The sequence below is a fragment of the Canis lupus genome, chromosome 15 (genome assembly GCF_048164855.1).
Source record: "Canis lupus baileyi chromosome 15, mCanLup2.hap1, whole genome shotgun sequence".
Lineage (NCBI taxonomy): Eukaryota > Metazoa > Chordata > Mammalia > Carnivora > Canidae > Canis > Canis lupus.
The window spans coordinates 8,118,305-8,130,522 of record NC_132852.1 but is presented as its reverse complement, the minus strand read 5'-3'; the positions used below and the strand labels follow the sequence as shown (position 1 = coordinate 8,130,522).

The 12,218-nt window shown below is 41.6% G+C and overlaps 1 long non-coding RNA gene across 3 annotated transcripts in view; it reads right to left on the bottom strand.

Annotated features, from left to right (window-relative positions):
* LOC140604612 (uncharacterized) overlaps window positions 1-12,200 on the bottom strand; it is a 41,197-nt gene extending 28,997 nt beyond the window's left edge. For all 3 annotated transcript variants that reach the window (XR_012007424.1, XR_012007423.1, XR_012007421.1), the window contains exon 1: window positions 12,099-12,200. This is a non-coding gene — a long non-coding RNA (uncharacterized lncRNA). The remainder of the gene's footprint in view (window positions 1-12,098) is intronic.
* Window positions 12,201-12,218: the final 18 nt, after the last annotated feature.

Genomic DNA, 12,218 nt, shown 5'->3' with positions numbered 1-12,218 from the left:
GGTGAATTTTCTCTCTTATCAAACTGCCTAATGTTTTGTATCTTATTTATTAATGTTAAAATTCAAATGCCAACAACTAATATCATTTACCTTTAAATTCACCAAATTCATATGAACTTAAAGTTATGACAAAAACTGAAAAAACTCAGAGTAAGGACTCTTAAGAAAATGCTGGTGAGCACAGCTTAACATATAGACTTATCAAATCACTCTGTGGTATGCCTGAAGCCAGTGTAACATTGTGTGTCAACTAAACTTCAATAAAAGATAAGAATGTGCTGGTAGTTTCAGTTTTTAAATCAGTGATCTCTGGATCCCTTCTAAAGCAGCAAAGGGCCTCTATGGTCATGTGGTAACCTTTTTTTTTTTTTTCTTTTCTATTGTCATGAAAATATCTTTATAAGTTATGAGATACTTACAAAAATTGACCCAAGAGAATTTTTGACCTGGTTCTGTCTACTTGATAGGGTTATTCTGTGATCCAAATGAGATGGTGTTTCTCTGAACACTTTGAAAAGTACACATGAGAAGCAGCATAATAATTTTCAATATTACTCCAAATATTTTCCAGATTAAGCCCATCATTGGATCTCAATTGTATAATAAAGAAATACAATGAAATGAAACAAATACGAAACAGGTAATTATAACATGGACTCACACTGTTCCTTGTCCCTTAAGAAGAAACTGATGCTAAAATAATTTACTGTTTGAAGCTGCTGCGCTGAGAAGCTCTCATGCTGGAGAAACAATGTCCTGGCTCCATGATACAAACTGCAGATCAACCTCATCCCTCCATTTCGCTACCTGAATTCATTCTGAGAATGTGTAAAAGTGGGGCTGAGTCTCTTAGATCCTTTTTTTAATATGGGACTCAGTTTGAGGAGTGTAGTTAGCAGACAGCTTTTGCACCAAGGTCATATTCTTTTCAGGATGGTCCCCAATGATGGTTGATGCCAGAGCAAGGCTGAGGTACAAAGCCTGCTCACCATTTCTGCCTGACTGGCAACCTTGCTCTGGACCTCCCCACCGGCTGCACTGAGATTTTGTCAGGTGTATCAGGGCCTGTCAGCTCCTCTAGTACAACCTTGCTTCCTCTCTTTGCCTCTCACAGAAGCCTTTGGTAGTCCTATCTCCACCCAGTGTCCGCTTCCCAAGAACCCAACGGGCTCCAAGAGTCGTCCAAGAAAGCTGGCAGGAAAGATGTGCTTCCGAGACTGGATCTCCAGCCACCCATTTGACAATGACCATCCCAGTGGTGTGCGAGCTGTGAATAGACCCTGGCACAAAGAGGCAGCCCAATCACTAAAGAGTCACTGATGTGACTTGGGAGACTATTCCTATGGAAGGAAATCCCATGACTGGTGAATCTAACAAGAATTGGAAACAGCATACAGAATAACAGCAGAATCAGTTGGTTGCCATTAAGTCACTGCAGTGTCCTTCCGAATGAAAAGCTGATACTTTTTAACAAATAATTAAGAATCAAGTATAAAGACCAGAGTCCTCATTGCTAGTCTAAAAGAAGCCACTTTTCTCTCTTGGGAGAAGAGAAAAGGCCTAAAAAAGACTGAGGATTTACATTATAGCCACTCATCTCCAAAGACAATTGCAGCCTCAGCTGAAGCAGCTCAGTTCTACCAAATTTGGTTAGGTAGACCTGGAATCCAGACAACTGAGATACAGATAGCTGGGCAGATGTCCCTTGAGATTTGAATTCCCAAAACTCTTTTTTTTTTTTTAAATAATAAACTTAATTTTTAGAGCACTTTTAGATTCACAGCAAAATTGAGTAGAAAGTACAGAATGTTCCCATATATGCACAACCTCCCCCCATCAACATCCAGACTCTTTTGAACCTTCTGAACCTACAAAGGTGAGCCAGTCCTTCTTCTCAAGAGCTATCTCCACTCTCATGGAGGAAGAAAGGACAGAGCTACTCCGCTACTCCCCTGCAGATCTCTCAGTATATTGCCCATCACTATAGTTCAGTCACAGCATAACTGAGCCAGGGACATGCTGCCTCTTAAAGGGATAAAGAGCCTTTGCCACAATACCAGCAGCAATGTGGGATGGCAGGAGTCAGGGCAGTCCTTGAGGGACTGGATTCAGAGGTTTTTAATCAAGAGGACTGGAAAATAAGAGAGAGTTTATTGACTTAGAGCATCTCTTGTGATATGGGACTTAACACTCTGCCAAGGACCCCATGGGGTGATGCAAACCTGCTGCTGGAATGGCTCCTGAGGAGCCTAAAGAAAGCAATGGTTCATTGTAAATGGAACTGAAATTCCTGACTTATTAGGGGGGATTGTAGAGAAGTGATGAAAAGGCTCAGAAACATGACCATGATAGAGTGGTAACATTCTGGTGATGCCCTCAAATCATTCGTATTTGTCCCCGCCTCCCCCAACAGAGGAATGCTCAGAGGACACAGGAGACTCAGAGGCTCCAGAATTAGCTGATAAACGAGGATATCAGCCTCATTAAGAGGCCTGCTCTGTAGCCCAGGGCCAAGAGAGGAAAAGCTTGCCTCATTGAAAGCAGAAGAACTGCAAAGGCCTAAAGCTATGAAGCTAGTGGCTTTTAAATATCAAAAATCTGAAAAAATAAATAAATAAATAAATAAATAAATACCAAAAATCTGGGAAGCAGGGATTTACAATGATCGTAACAACTATCCAGGTCAGAGTGGCCCCTGATGGGGTTTGCTTCATGGGGAGGTGTGGAGATGATGAACAGAACATGGAGTCCTCAGCAGAAAAATACATGTGCAACCAGTGAGGGGGCTATTTCACGAATAATCAGAAGAAAGCAAGAGCATATGAATGGGAGAGAGCTGGCTGTCACTCCATGAAATAAGCCATAATCCTGAGGCAGTTTTCAAAGCCGGGAGCCATTAACTGAAGAAAGAGCTATTTCCACAGGAGGCAAGACCCTTCAGCAATACTGCAAATGCGTGCTGCAACCATGCCTCCACTTGTTCTCCCGAAGAACCTAGAACAATCTACTCAGGTTACTATTCCCTGAGGAGAGGGCATTTCAGGGACTATTAGACACAGGTCTGAGTTGATATGGATACCTAGACAGCTAAATTATCCCCTTGGCTTCCCTATCATCATAGAAATATATGGGGTCCAGGTAATAATTCGATTCCTGGAACAAACCCAACTTACTGTGAGACTATGGGTCTCCAAATCCACCCAAAGGTCTTTTCTAAAGTTCCCAAGCCTACACATACATTTGACTTTCTTGAAAATCACAGTCACCTTCACAATAGGTTCTAGGCCTGTGTAGTGAGAGCTATGGGCAAACCTCCATCATTGCCCCACCACCACAGTCAAGAGAGTAAATGGAAAGTATACGCCAGGAAGGATAACAGGACAGTGCCACACTTACAGATCTAAAGACAAAGAGGTCCCGGTGTCTATTATAGCTCCATTTTATTTGTCACGCTGGCTCCTGCAAGAAATGGTTGGATCCTGGAAAATGATTATAGACTTCAAGTTAGGCTGACCAGCCACCAGGATAGAGGCAGCATCATTGCTGTAGCAGATGAATATGGCCTCAGCCACATGGCATGTAGCTAGTGACTTAATTAGGACATTCTTTCCCAATCAACAGAGAAGAGCAGGAACCATTAGCTTTCTCTTGGAAAAAATAAACTTGCACATTCACAGTTTTTCCCCAAGGCTTTCTTGATGACCTCATCCCACCATATCATCTGTAGAGATCTAGACTTTTTTGGATATTCTACAAAACACCACATAGATCTATTTTATCAGTGACATCAAGCTAATCTGGCAGGATGAGCAAGAAGGGCGTGTGGAGACAGTTGTACTCTGGAGGACAGGGAAGTGATCTGTGAACATTCAGAGACTGTCACTCCTGTAAAGATATGGGAGCTCTGGTGGTCAAGGACATGTCAAGACATTCCCTTCACAGGAATAGGCAGTGTTGCATTTTGAATTACTACCACTTGGAACAAATCACAACTCTTGGTACATGTGGTACATGCCTCATTTTGGAGGCAACACATTCCGTATCTGGGAATACCGCTCTGCCCATACGTTGACGAGGAAGGTGCTCTACAAGCACTGGAATTAAGATTTGAAGGCATTGCAGCACCAGCTCAAGAACAATTCTCTGTGAGGATAGGATCCCATCTTCCAAGACAGGTTGCATACACTAAATTAGAAGCCTTTATACGGTGCTGTGGACCCCAATATGAAGAGCACGTTGGTTTGGGTACAAGGATGAGCCATCATCATTCCTAGAGACTCACCCTTACAACTCTGGACTCCCCAGGGTTATAGGTCCTGGTCCTCAAAGGAGAAAAATAAACATAACAGTTAACATTTAATAAACCCTTAATATGTGCCAGACACTATTGTCTGTGGTCTACAGGTGTCAAGCCATTAATCCCATCAAAACATTGTGGAGTACTTACTATCATCAACTTCTGGCTAATGGAGAAACCAAAGCACAAAAAGGAAAGTTGCCCAAGTTCACATATTTATTAAGTGTAAAATTCAACCACTATGAATACCAAAATTTATGACATAGTGTGTCAGATAACATTCAGTTGATATTAGCCAGACAAGACCTAATGGTCACATGAGATGTTACAGATGGGCCTTCATCACGTAGTGGGGCTCGGAGGCAAGAGAAGAGCTAATTACTTCTAGCAAAGTCATGATGTGTCTCCAAAATCACCAGAGCTCCTGCTATTGCTTTCAGCACAGGGTCTAGGCAGCATCTGCAAGACACACTGAGCCGTGAGGGCCAGATGTAAGAGTTGCTTGCATCGCAATTTGCACCAGTAGGGGAGCATTCTTGTTCTTTGGGCCAAAGAACAGTTGTTTAGGGCCACCGTATATGGACCAGTGCAGCTCACAGATTTATGATTTATTTTTCTTTCAAAATCAAAGAGGAGTTCCCTTAGATCATAGGACTCTCAGAAGCCTTATGAAAGTGAAAGATCCTTGCACTTCTATGGCATTTATTTTTCAGGTTGGGTAGTCATGTATCTTACAAGGTAATAGGGAGCCTGCCTGCCATGTTTTCTATATGTCACTAGGGTGATGGCCAGTTGTGATGTTCTGAGAATTGATGGTGTAATTACTTATCCTTGCTGAATGACTTGGGACACAGACACGGAAAGGTGACATAACCCTGTGACAAGGCAGTGAAGATGTACAGCTGTCGCTGTCACAGGAAAACAAACTTCGGCTATTTACTGCTTTTGGAGATAGAGAAAAAAGCATTTGTCAAATCAATGGGTGCTTAGTAAGGGCCATATTGATTTGCTCCCATGAAGAGACCACATCTTGTACAAAATCGCAAAATTGAATCCCCACTTGATTAAACTTCTGATAATCTATAGCCATTCTCTGTGATCAGTCTGCCTTTTCACTAGCTGAGCTGGACAGCTAACTATGAAAGTGATGAGGATCTCCACTCTCACATTTTTCAAGCCTTAAATGATATTGCAAATATTTGTAATTTCGCCAGGTCTGTGGTCATGCCTTTGATTTATTCCCATTGTGGGTGGAAAAGACCCCAGAAGCTTCCACTTTAGCTATTCCTAACAATGATAATAGCACTGCACTGGTGAATACTCAATCATCGCTCCTCAGGAAAATGTGTGTATATATATATATATACACTAAGGTTGAGGGATCGAAGACTATCGATACTAGGTCTTCGGAGACACTATTTACGAGAGAAAAGCACAGGGTAAAAGCAAGAGCAAGTGTCTGATCTTCTGTGGTCCTTGAATTCTGGAACAGCACAGATAGATCTTACAGAACTTGACAAATGATATTAGGAAAGATACCCCAGCTTTCAGACTTGGAGATTTTTAAGCTCCATGATTAGGGAAGTACCAGCCTCTCCCCTGGCAGGATCAAAGGCTTGAGTTCAAGTCTCATGGTTACAGTAGTATAACAAAGCAGATCATTGGCCTCTGAATTCCTACCCTGGTGATTAGGGGCCTGGGGTCTGGAACATGTAGCCTGAGTCCACTTCCTCAGTACCTCCCAACCTTGATTGCTAGAGCTGGCTAGAGCAATATCTAGGGAGATTCCCAGGAGGCTAGCCTGCAAAGAGTTAGTGCTAGGTTGACCATAAAGATCTAGGTAACTTCCTTTTCCTTCTTCTGGTTATTTTTAAAATATCCATTGAATCATTTGAGGAATGCTAATCAGGAGATTCAAAAAATATTATCAGGTTGCTATTGCAAAGCTTCTCAGATGCACTCCTGGCTTCTTCAATCAAAGGACTTTGAGGGGCAGCCTGGGTGGCTCAGCGGTTTAGCGCCTCCTTCGGCCCAGGGCGTGATCCTAGAGACCTGGGATTGAGTCCCACATTGGGCTCCCTGCATGGAGCCTGCTCCTCCCTCTGCCTGTGTCTCTGACTCTGTGTGTGTGTGTGTGTGTGTGTGTGTGTGTGTGTGTGTGTGTCTCATGAATGAATAAAATCTTAAAAAAAAAAAAAAAAGACTTTGAGTGTGGAATCAAAGGAAGAACGGACATTATGATCGTGTCTAAGCCAGAGCTTTGCTCACCTGACCTGTCCTTGCTCAGATATACATATCCAGTAGGACCTGGATGCTCGGTCTTCAGAGCCCTCTCTAGTCAGACTGACGAGGGGAGAAGTTAGCCACGTATATTAGATTTACTCCAACATTTTTTATCTCCCAATGTCTTTGGATTTCTTTACTGATTTCATTCCAAACATTTTCTGCCTCCTCAGTTTGATTCAGCAAGAGCCACCTGAGACTTTATTTTAGTCACTCAACCCAATCTTTATCATTACTTCCAGCTGTTAAAGCCACACTGAATCCAGAACTCTGGCATTCCTATGGATAAAGTCAGCCCAACCTAAAACTCTGTGTCCCCCTTTGTTCAAGCAAGCTTAGACCCATTCCCCAGATTATTCCGGATATGAATTAGGAAATTACTCTAGTTCTTGTTGTGTGAATCACATCCTACTGGTCTTGACTATTTAATCTCACCTCCCTGCCCCCTGCCCCCAGTGTGATGGGATCTGATTTAGTTTAGGTTTAGATATAATAGAGTGTGATGATGAGGTTAACTGGCTTCCCACTGAAATATAATTCCCTCCTGCCACTGAGATTCTAAGTCTTTAAATAAGGCAGGAAAAAGCTCTCAGGAAGTAGAAAGGAATGGCTTCACCTGGTATGGGAAGTTTGTTGGGGTTAGATGCCTGAATTCCTTTACGCCTGTAAATCCATCCCAGAGAACCCCACATTAGTGCTAGTTGTTCCATTAATACCAACCATGTCCCTGGCTGTTTTATCAGATTTCTGCGAAGGTTGTAAAGCACAAGGGTATGGAGATCTACAACTGCAGAAACGCATAGCACATCTGCTTTTTCTGCTATTTCTGTGCTCACGAAAAGATGAGAGATTCATTTAGCCATTGGAGGAAGCCCCTGAGATTTAATCTATACATTGAGTCATGAATTTGAAACATTGAACTCATCATGGTCTTTCTTTAAACTTTAATCTTTTCAGTGTCAATAAAAGCACACCACAGATGCTGTGTCTTGGCCATGTCAGCTCAGCCCCTCGAATCCTCGCCTTTGATGGATATCTCAGATATCTGATTAAGCTGTTTGCCGCTGTGTGCCATGGCAGCCACATTTCCATACCTTGACGCTGTGTAGACGCCACTGCCTTCAACACTTGATTGACCTTCAGCAGACGCCACTGCTGAGTAATTGCCACTTCCCAGGGGACTTCTGACTACAACTCTAATATCAATTTCTGAGTCCATTAACATATTTGTGTCTGGAAAAGGCAGGAACCCCTACAACACTGGTGCAACTACTATAGGATCTCACGGAAGAGGATATGTTTCTTCTCTCTACGTTGTACCCGTGTGGGCCTCATCTTGAGGCTCTTTCACCTACAGGCTCTAGGAAGTATGCCAGTAGCAACCAATGCAGGTCATGTGGGAGAAAGAGTGGCTTTTCTTGGCTCTGTGTCATGAACCAGGAACTCGAGCCAAAGCCTAGATCCAACAGAACTTCCTCATGTCCTTTTGCCACGTGAATGAGTTACCTTCTCCAGTGTGCATTCATAATTGTGGATTCTGCTAAAAATCATCTTTTATACTTGAAACAACCCTCTGTCCTTTCTGGATTCTTTACTTTGTTATTACCATGAGGCCAGGTTAGTGTAAGCTCTATCAAGGCATACACTTCCTTTTATGATTTTTTTGCGCCGTGTTCAATAAATACTCAAAAAGTATATGTGCAGTGGAGGAGAAAGACTGGTCTTGGAGAAATCTTCCCTGTAGCACCCAGACGTGCCTACAGATGAGCAATCCAAGCCGATATCTGCTATGCGCTGGATTGTAGAGTATAAAATAGTCTCTTTCCCTCGGTGTAATTTCTGTTAGGTTTGTTTTCCTTTGCCTCTTGTGATCTGAGTGGCCTATTAGTGGCCAGGGTTTGGATGTGGATAAAAAGGAATGAGTAAATAAGGCCTATTTTTAGCCTAGACTCCCCTAACCTGTCTAGTCTATACAAATGAAGTCACCCAGGCTCTTAGGTTTCCAGCAAATGAGAGATTGATCTTATGCAGGAGTTGCATTAAGACGAGACTCTAAGAACACCAAAATCCCCTGATCCCTGCCTTGGCTAGCCATGCTTCCTTCTCAAAAGGCCCTCTATGTACAATTGTGGCAACATAGGAAACACAGTACTCTCTTATTAACTGGGATTTTGTGCCAGAGTAGAACCCCAGTGAGTAAAGTTGAATCATGTGGAAGTATTTTATTTTTCCTATACCAGTTAGGTCTAAATATTCCTGAGTCAAGGAGGCTTTCATGCCTGTTCTTTTCCTCCCAAAGTTTGAACCAGCATCTCAGAACTCACTATAACAATGAAATGCAAAACCCTACCTGCCCAAATGATCACTGGAGAGGCCATGTTTCCCTCATGGATAAGTCACTATTAGGAGAAGTGGTTTCGATGACCAGCCTGCAATCTGAACAATTAAAATCCTCACCCTTCCTAAAAAAAAAAAAAATAAATAAAATAAAATAAAATAAAATAAAATAAAATAAAATAAAATAAAATCCTCACCCTTCCTCCTCAGGATGAAGATGAGAATGGAGAGGACAGAGCCAGCACACCCTGGCTCACAAAAACTGAGGCCCTCAACACTGAGGATTTGAAGCCAAAGACTTGAAATAGCCAAAGGCATACTTGGTTTGCGGTTTCTCTTCTCACTATCTTCCCTGTGCCCCCCAACAAAGAACAGCTGATGGAGAAGCCTCAAGTTCAGGATTCCAGCCATGCAGCTTTTTATTTTCTCCTTGGAGTCCTATCTAATAGAAGAGCAAAATTCCTATTAAAATGTGTATGAAAACATATTGCTGTATATTTGGAAATAGAATGGCATAACGCAAGGTGACTTTAAGCACTATGTAATCTGTCTTCCTATCCCCTGAGAGAACAGCTCACAGGTCATTTTGAAAACATCGTTATGTATCATTTCCTTAGGGCTCTGGAACAGAGAGTGGTTTGGGGTTGTGCAAGAAACAGATGCTGACGTAGGGAATCAAGGGCAAGTTGTTGATCTGGGATGTGATCTTGGGAAGGGATCAGGGGGCATGGAGAAGCGAGGCAGCAAGGGGAAGGTGTTGATACAGGGCATGTTAAGAAGCAGCTACTGCTTAGGACATTCAAGGGGTTGGTGCAGATACAGACAGAGGTACTTCTCCCTAAGAGGTGAGGAAGTTGGGTTGTTTACCCCCCAATTCCTATCCATCATGGCCCATAGGGTGCTACAGGGGCATAACTTCTCGAATCTGGGCATGCCAGAAGTCCTCAGGCAGAGATCTCCATGAGACTCTGGAAGAAAGGCTTACTCCTCAGAAAGAAGGTGAGACCTCAAAACGTGGTCAGGAGCTCCCATAGCTCCTACTGCCCTGTTTAAACTACCATTGGTAAAGTTACCTTGGGTTAATGCTCTTAACCAGATTACCTCCCCAAAATCTGATTTAAATCCTTTTTAATATCTTCAGAAGACTATAAAATAATGTTTTTCAATCTTCATCGATAGAATAACATCTGCTTATGTATATTTCTTCAAGATCATCATGTGTCTCCTCAACCTTTATGAAACATATCTATAAAATAGTATTAAAGACCATCTTTGTCATGAGCCTATATTATTGCTCATTCACATTTGGTAATATGCTGCATTTCTATTCCCTCTCCTGACAAAAAAGGAATGTTAGATAATATTTTTTTATCGTAAAATATATATATATATATATTTGATTGTTTACTCTGTCCCGGGCACTGTTTTAAAGTGAACACATGATTTAAATCACTAAATCCTCACAATCAACCTGTGAAGGTGGGACCTTTATTGGATCCTTTTGACGGATGAAGAAAACAAGGAAATGAGGGGCTAGTTCATAGAGCAGGAAAGAACCCACCCAGGCAGGCCGTCTTCAGAGCCTCACGTGATTGTCATCTCCGGCCTATACCGCCAAGAGAAGTACAGCACCACAGATTTTGCATCCTGTTCTTCATATCAAATGTCACAATAGGATTCTTATGCTTTCCTGAACTCTAGTGCTGCTGCTGTGAGTCATGGCATCTTCATGACTCAAAGTCAGTCCTGTCTAAGCAGTATAGTAAGGGACCTCCCCTTTGGTCCTGATGATCTAAGTTCTGTTTAGGTTTGTCAAGGTCACCAACATTTAACCTCTTTTTGTTGGTTTTGATTTTTTTTTTTTTTTTATTTCTTTATTCATGAGAGACACACAGAGAGAGGCAGAGACACAGGCAGAGGGAGAAGCAGCCCCTCAGGGAGCCGGATGCAGGACTCGGTTCCAGGATGCCAGGACCATGACCTGAGCTGAAGGCAGACACTCAACCACTGAGCCACCCAGGTGCCCCTGATTTAAAAAAAAAAAAAAAAAAAAAACACTGTTAGGTACCATTAGATTCTAAACTAATTACTGAGGTCTTGATATTTGCCATGAACAAGATCTAAAGTTACAAAATAATTTTTCTTTTTCTTCTTAAACACCATATGTAGGTCTTCCTGTTCTATGATAATAGAAAATTAACACAGGGATCGGAGAGGCCTCTCTCACTGTAGTGAGTGCTCTTAGGAAGCTTCCATCCTGGGCCATTCCATTTTGATAAGAAGAATGGGATATATCAAATTGCTATTTATTTCTTATGGATAAATCTCTGGGATTAGAACTGGATTAAGAGATTTATGGGTAATGATAAGCATTCTAAATCCCCACATTGAAAGGAAGATAATTGGTACTAGAAGTAATGGCATGATATAAAAAGTTTTTTAACTATCGTGCATAAAAAGCGTATCACCAATAACGTTCATCAGAAGTCAGATGCTCATTATATTTCGTAAAACTTACTAATTTTTTCCTTGATTACTTGCACTATATTGAAAAATGGAGTTGGATGTTGGGTTTTTGAGAAATCATGTTTAACTTTAAATGTATGTGATGCTATTCACTAACCTATTTCTATATTCTGATAACAAAATGTGTAAACGTTTTGGGAGGCCTCAGGGATTTTCACATTTCAAACCTTTTTTTGCAGGGATGCCTTGAAGCATTCTAAAATAACAAACACTATCAGTATCCTGTTGGTTCCAAATGTTTTTGATTTATTCCCACTTTCAGACCAAAGGAACTTATTAAAACCTGGCAATTCTTTTACTTTTGACTTTTCTCAAACGAATTTCAAAAGTTTCCATGGCTAATAGAAAAGAACAACAGTGTAGATATTTTACCTTTTGTGGCCTTTTTCTAAGTACAACAAGAATCAAAGTCCCCTCATTATAGAGAAGATAATGTGTCAAAAGACAGTTACTGTTTATTTTGGGAGAAAATCAAGTAAAAAATTTTAAAATATGGCAGCAGCTGTATTTTCATCATGAACAGTCCAGTTCCTGGTCAATTTCATTCAGAAATCTCCCAAGAAACTCTCCGGCCCTTTAATCCACTTTGATTAAACCAATGAAAGAGAGCGAGGTTTATAGTCTAAGCTGATGGGTTCTCCAAGTTGCAACCTACCGGCTGATCAATGTAGGCACCGTGCTGGTTTCAGACACAAGTTTCTTCGATGCTGTTCACATCCTTTCAAGTAGCAGCGACTCATCAGCCGTTCACCAACTATGTGATCCACATCATTTA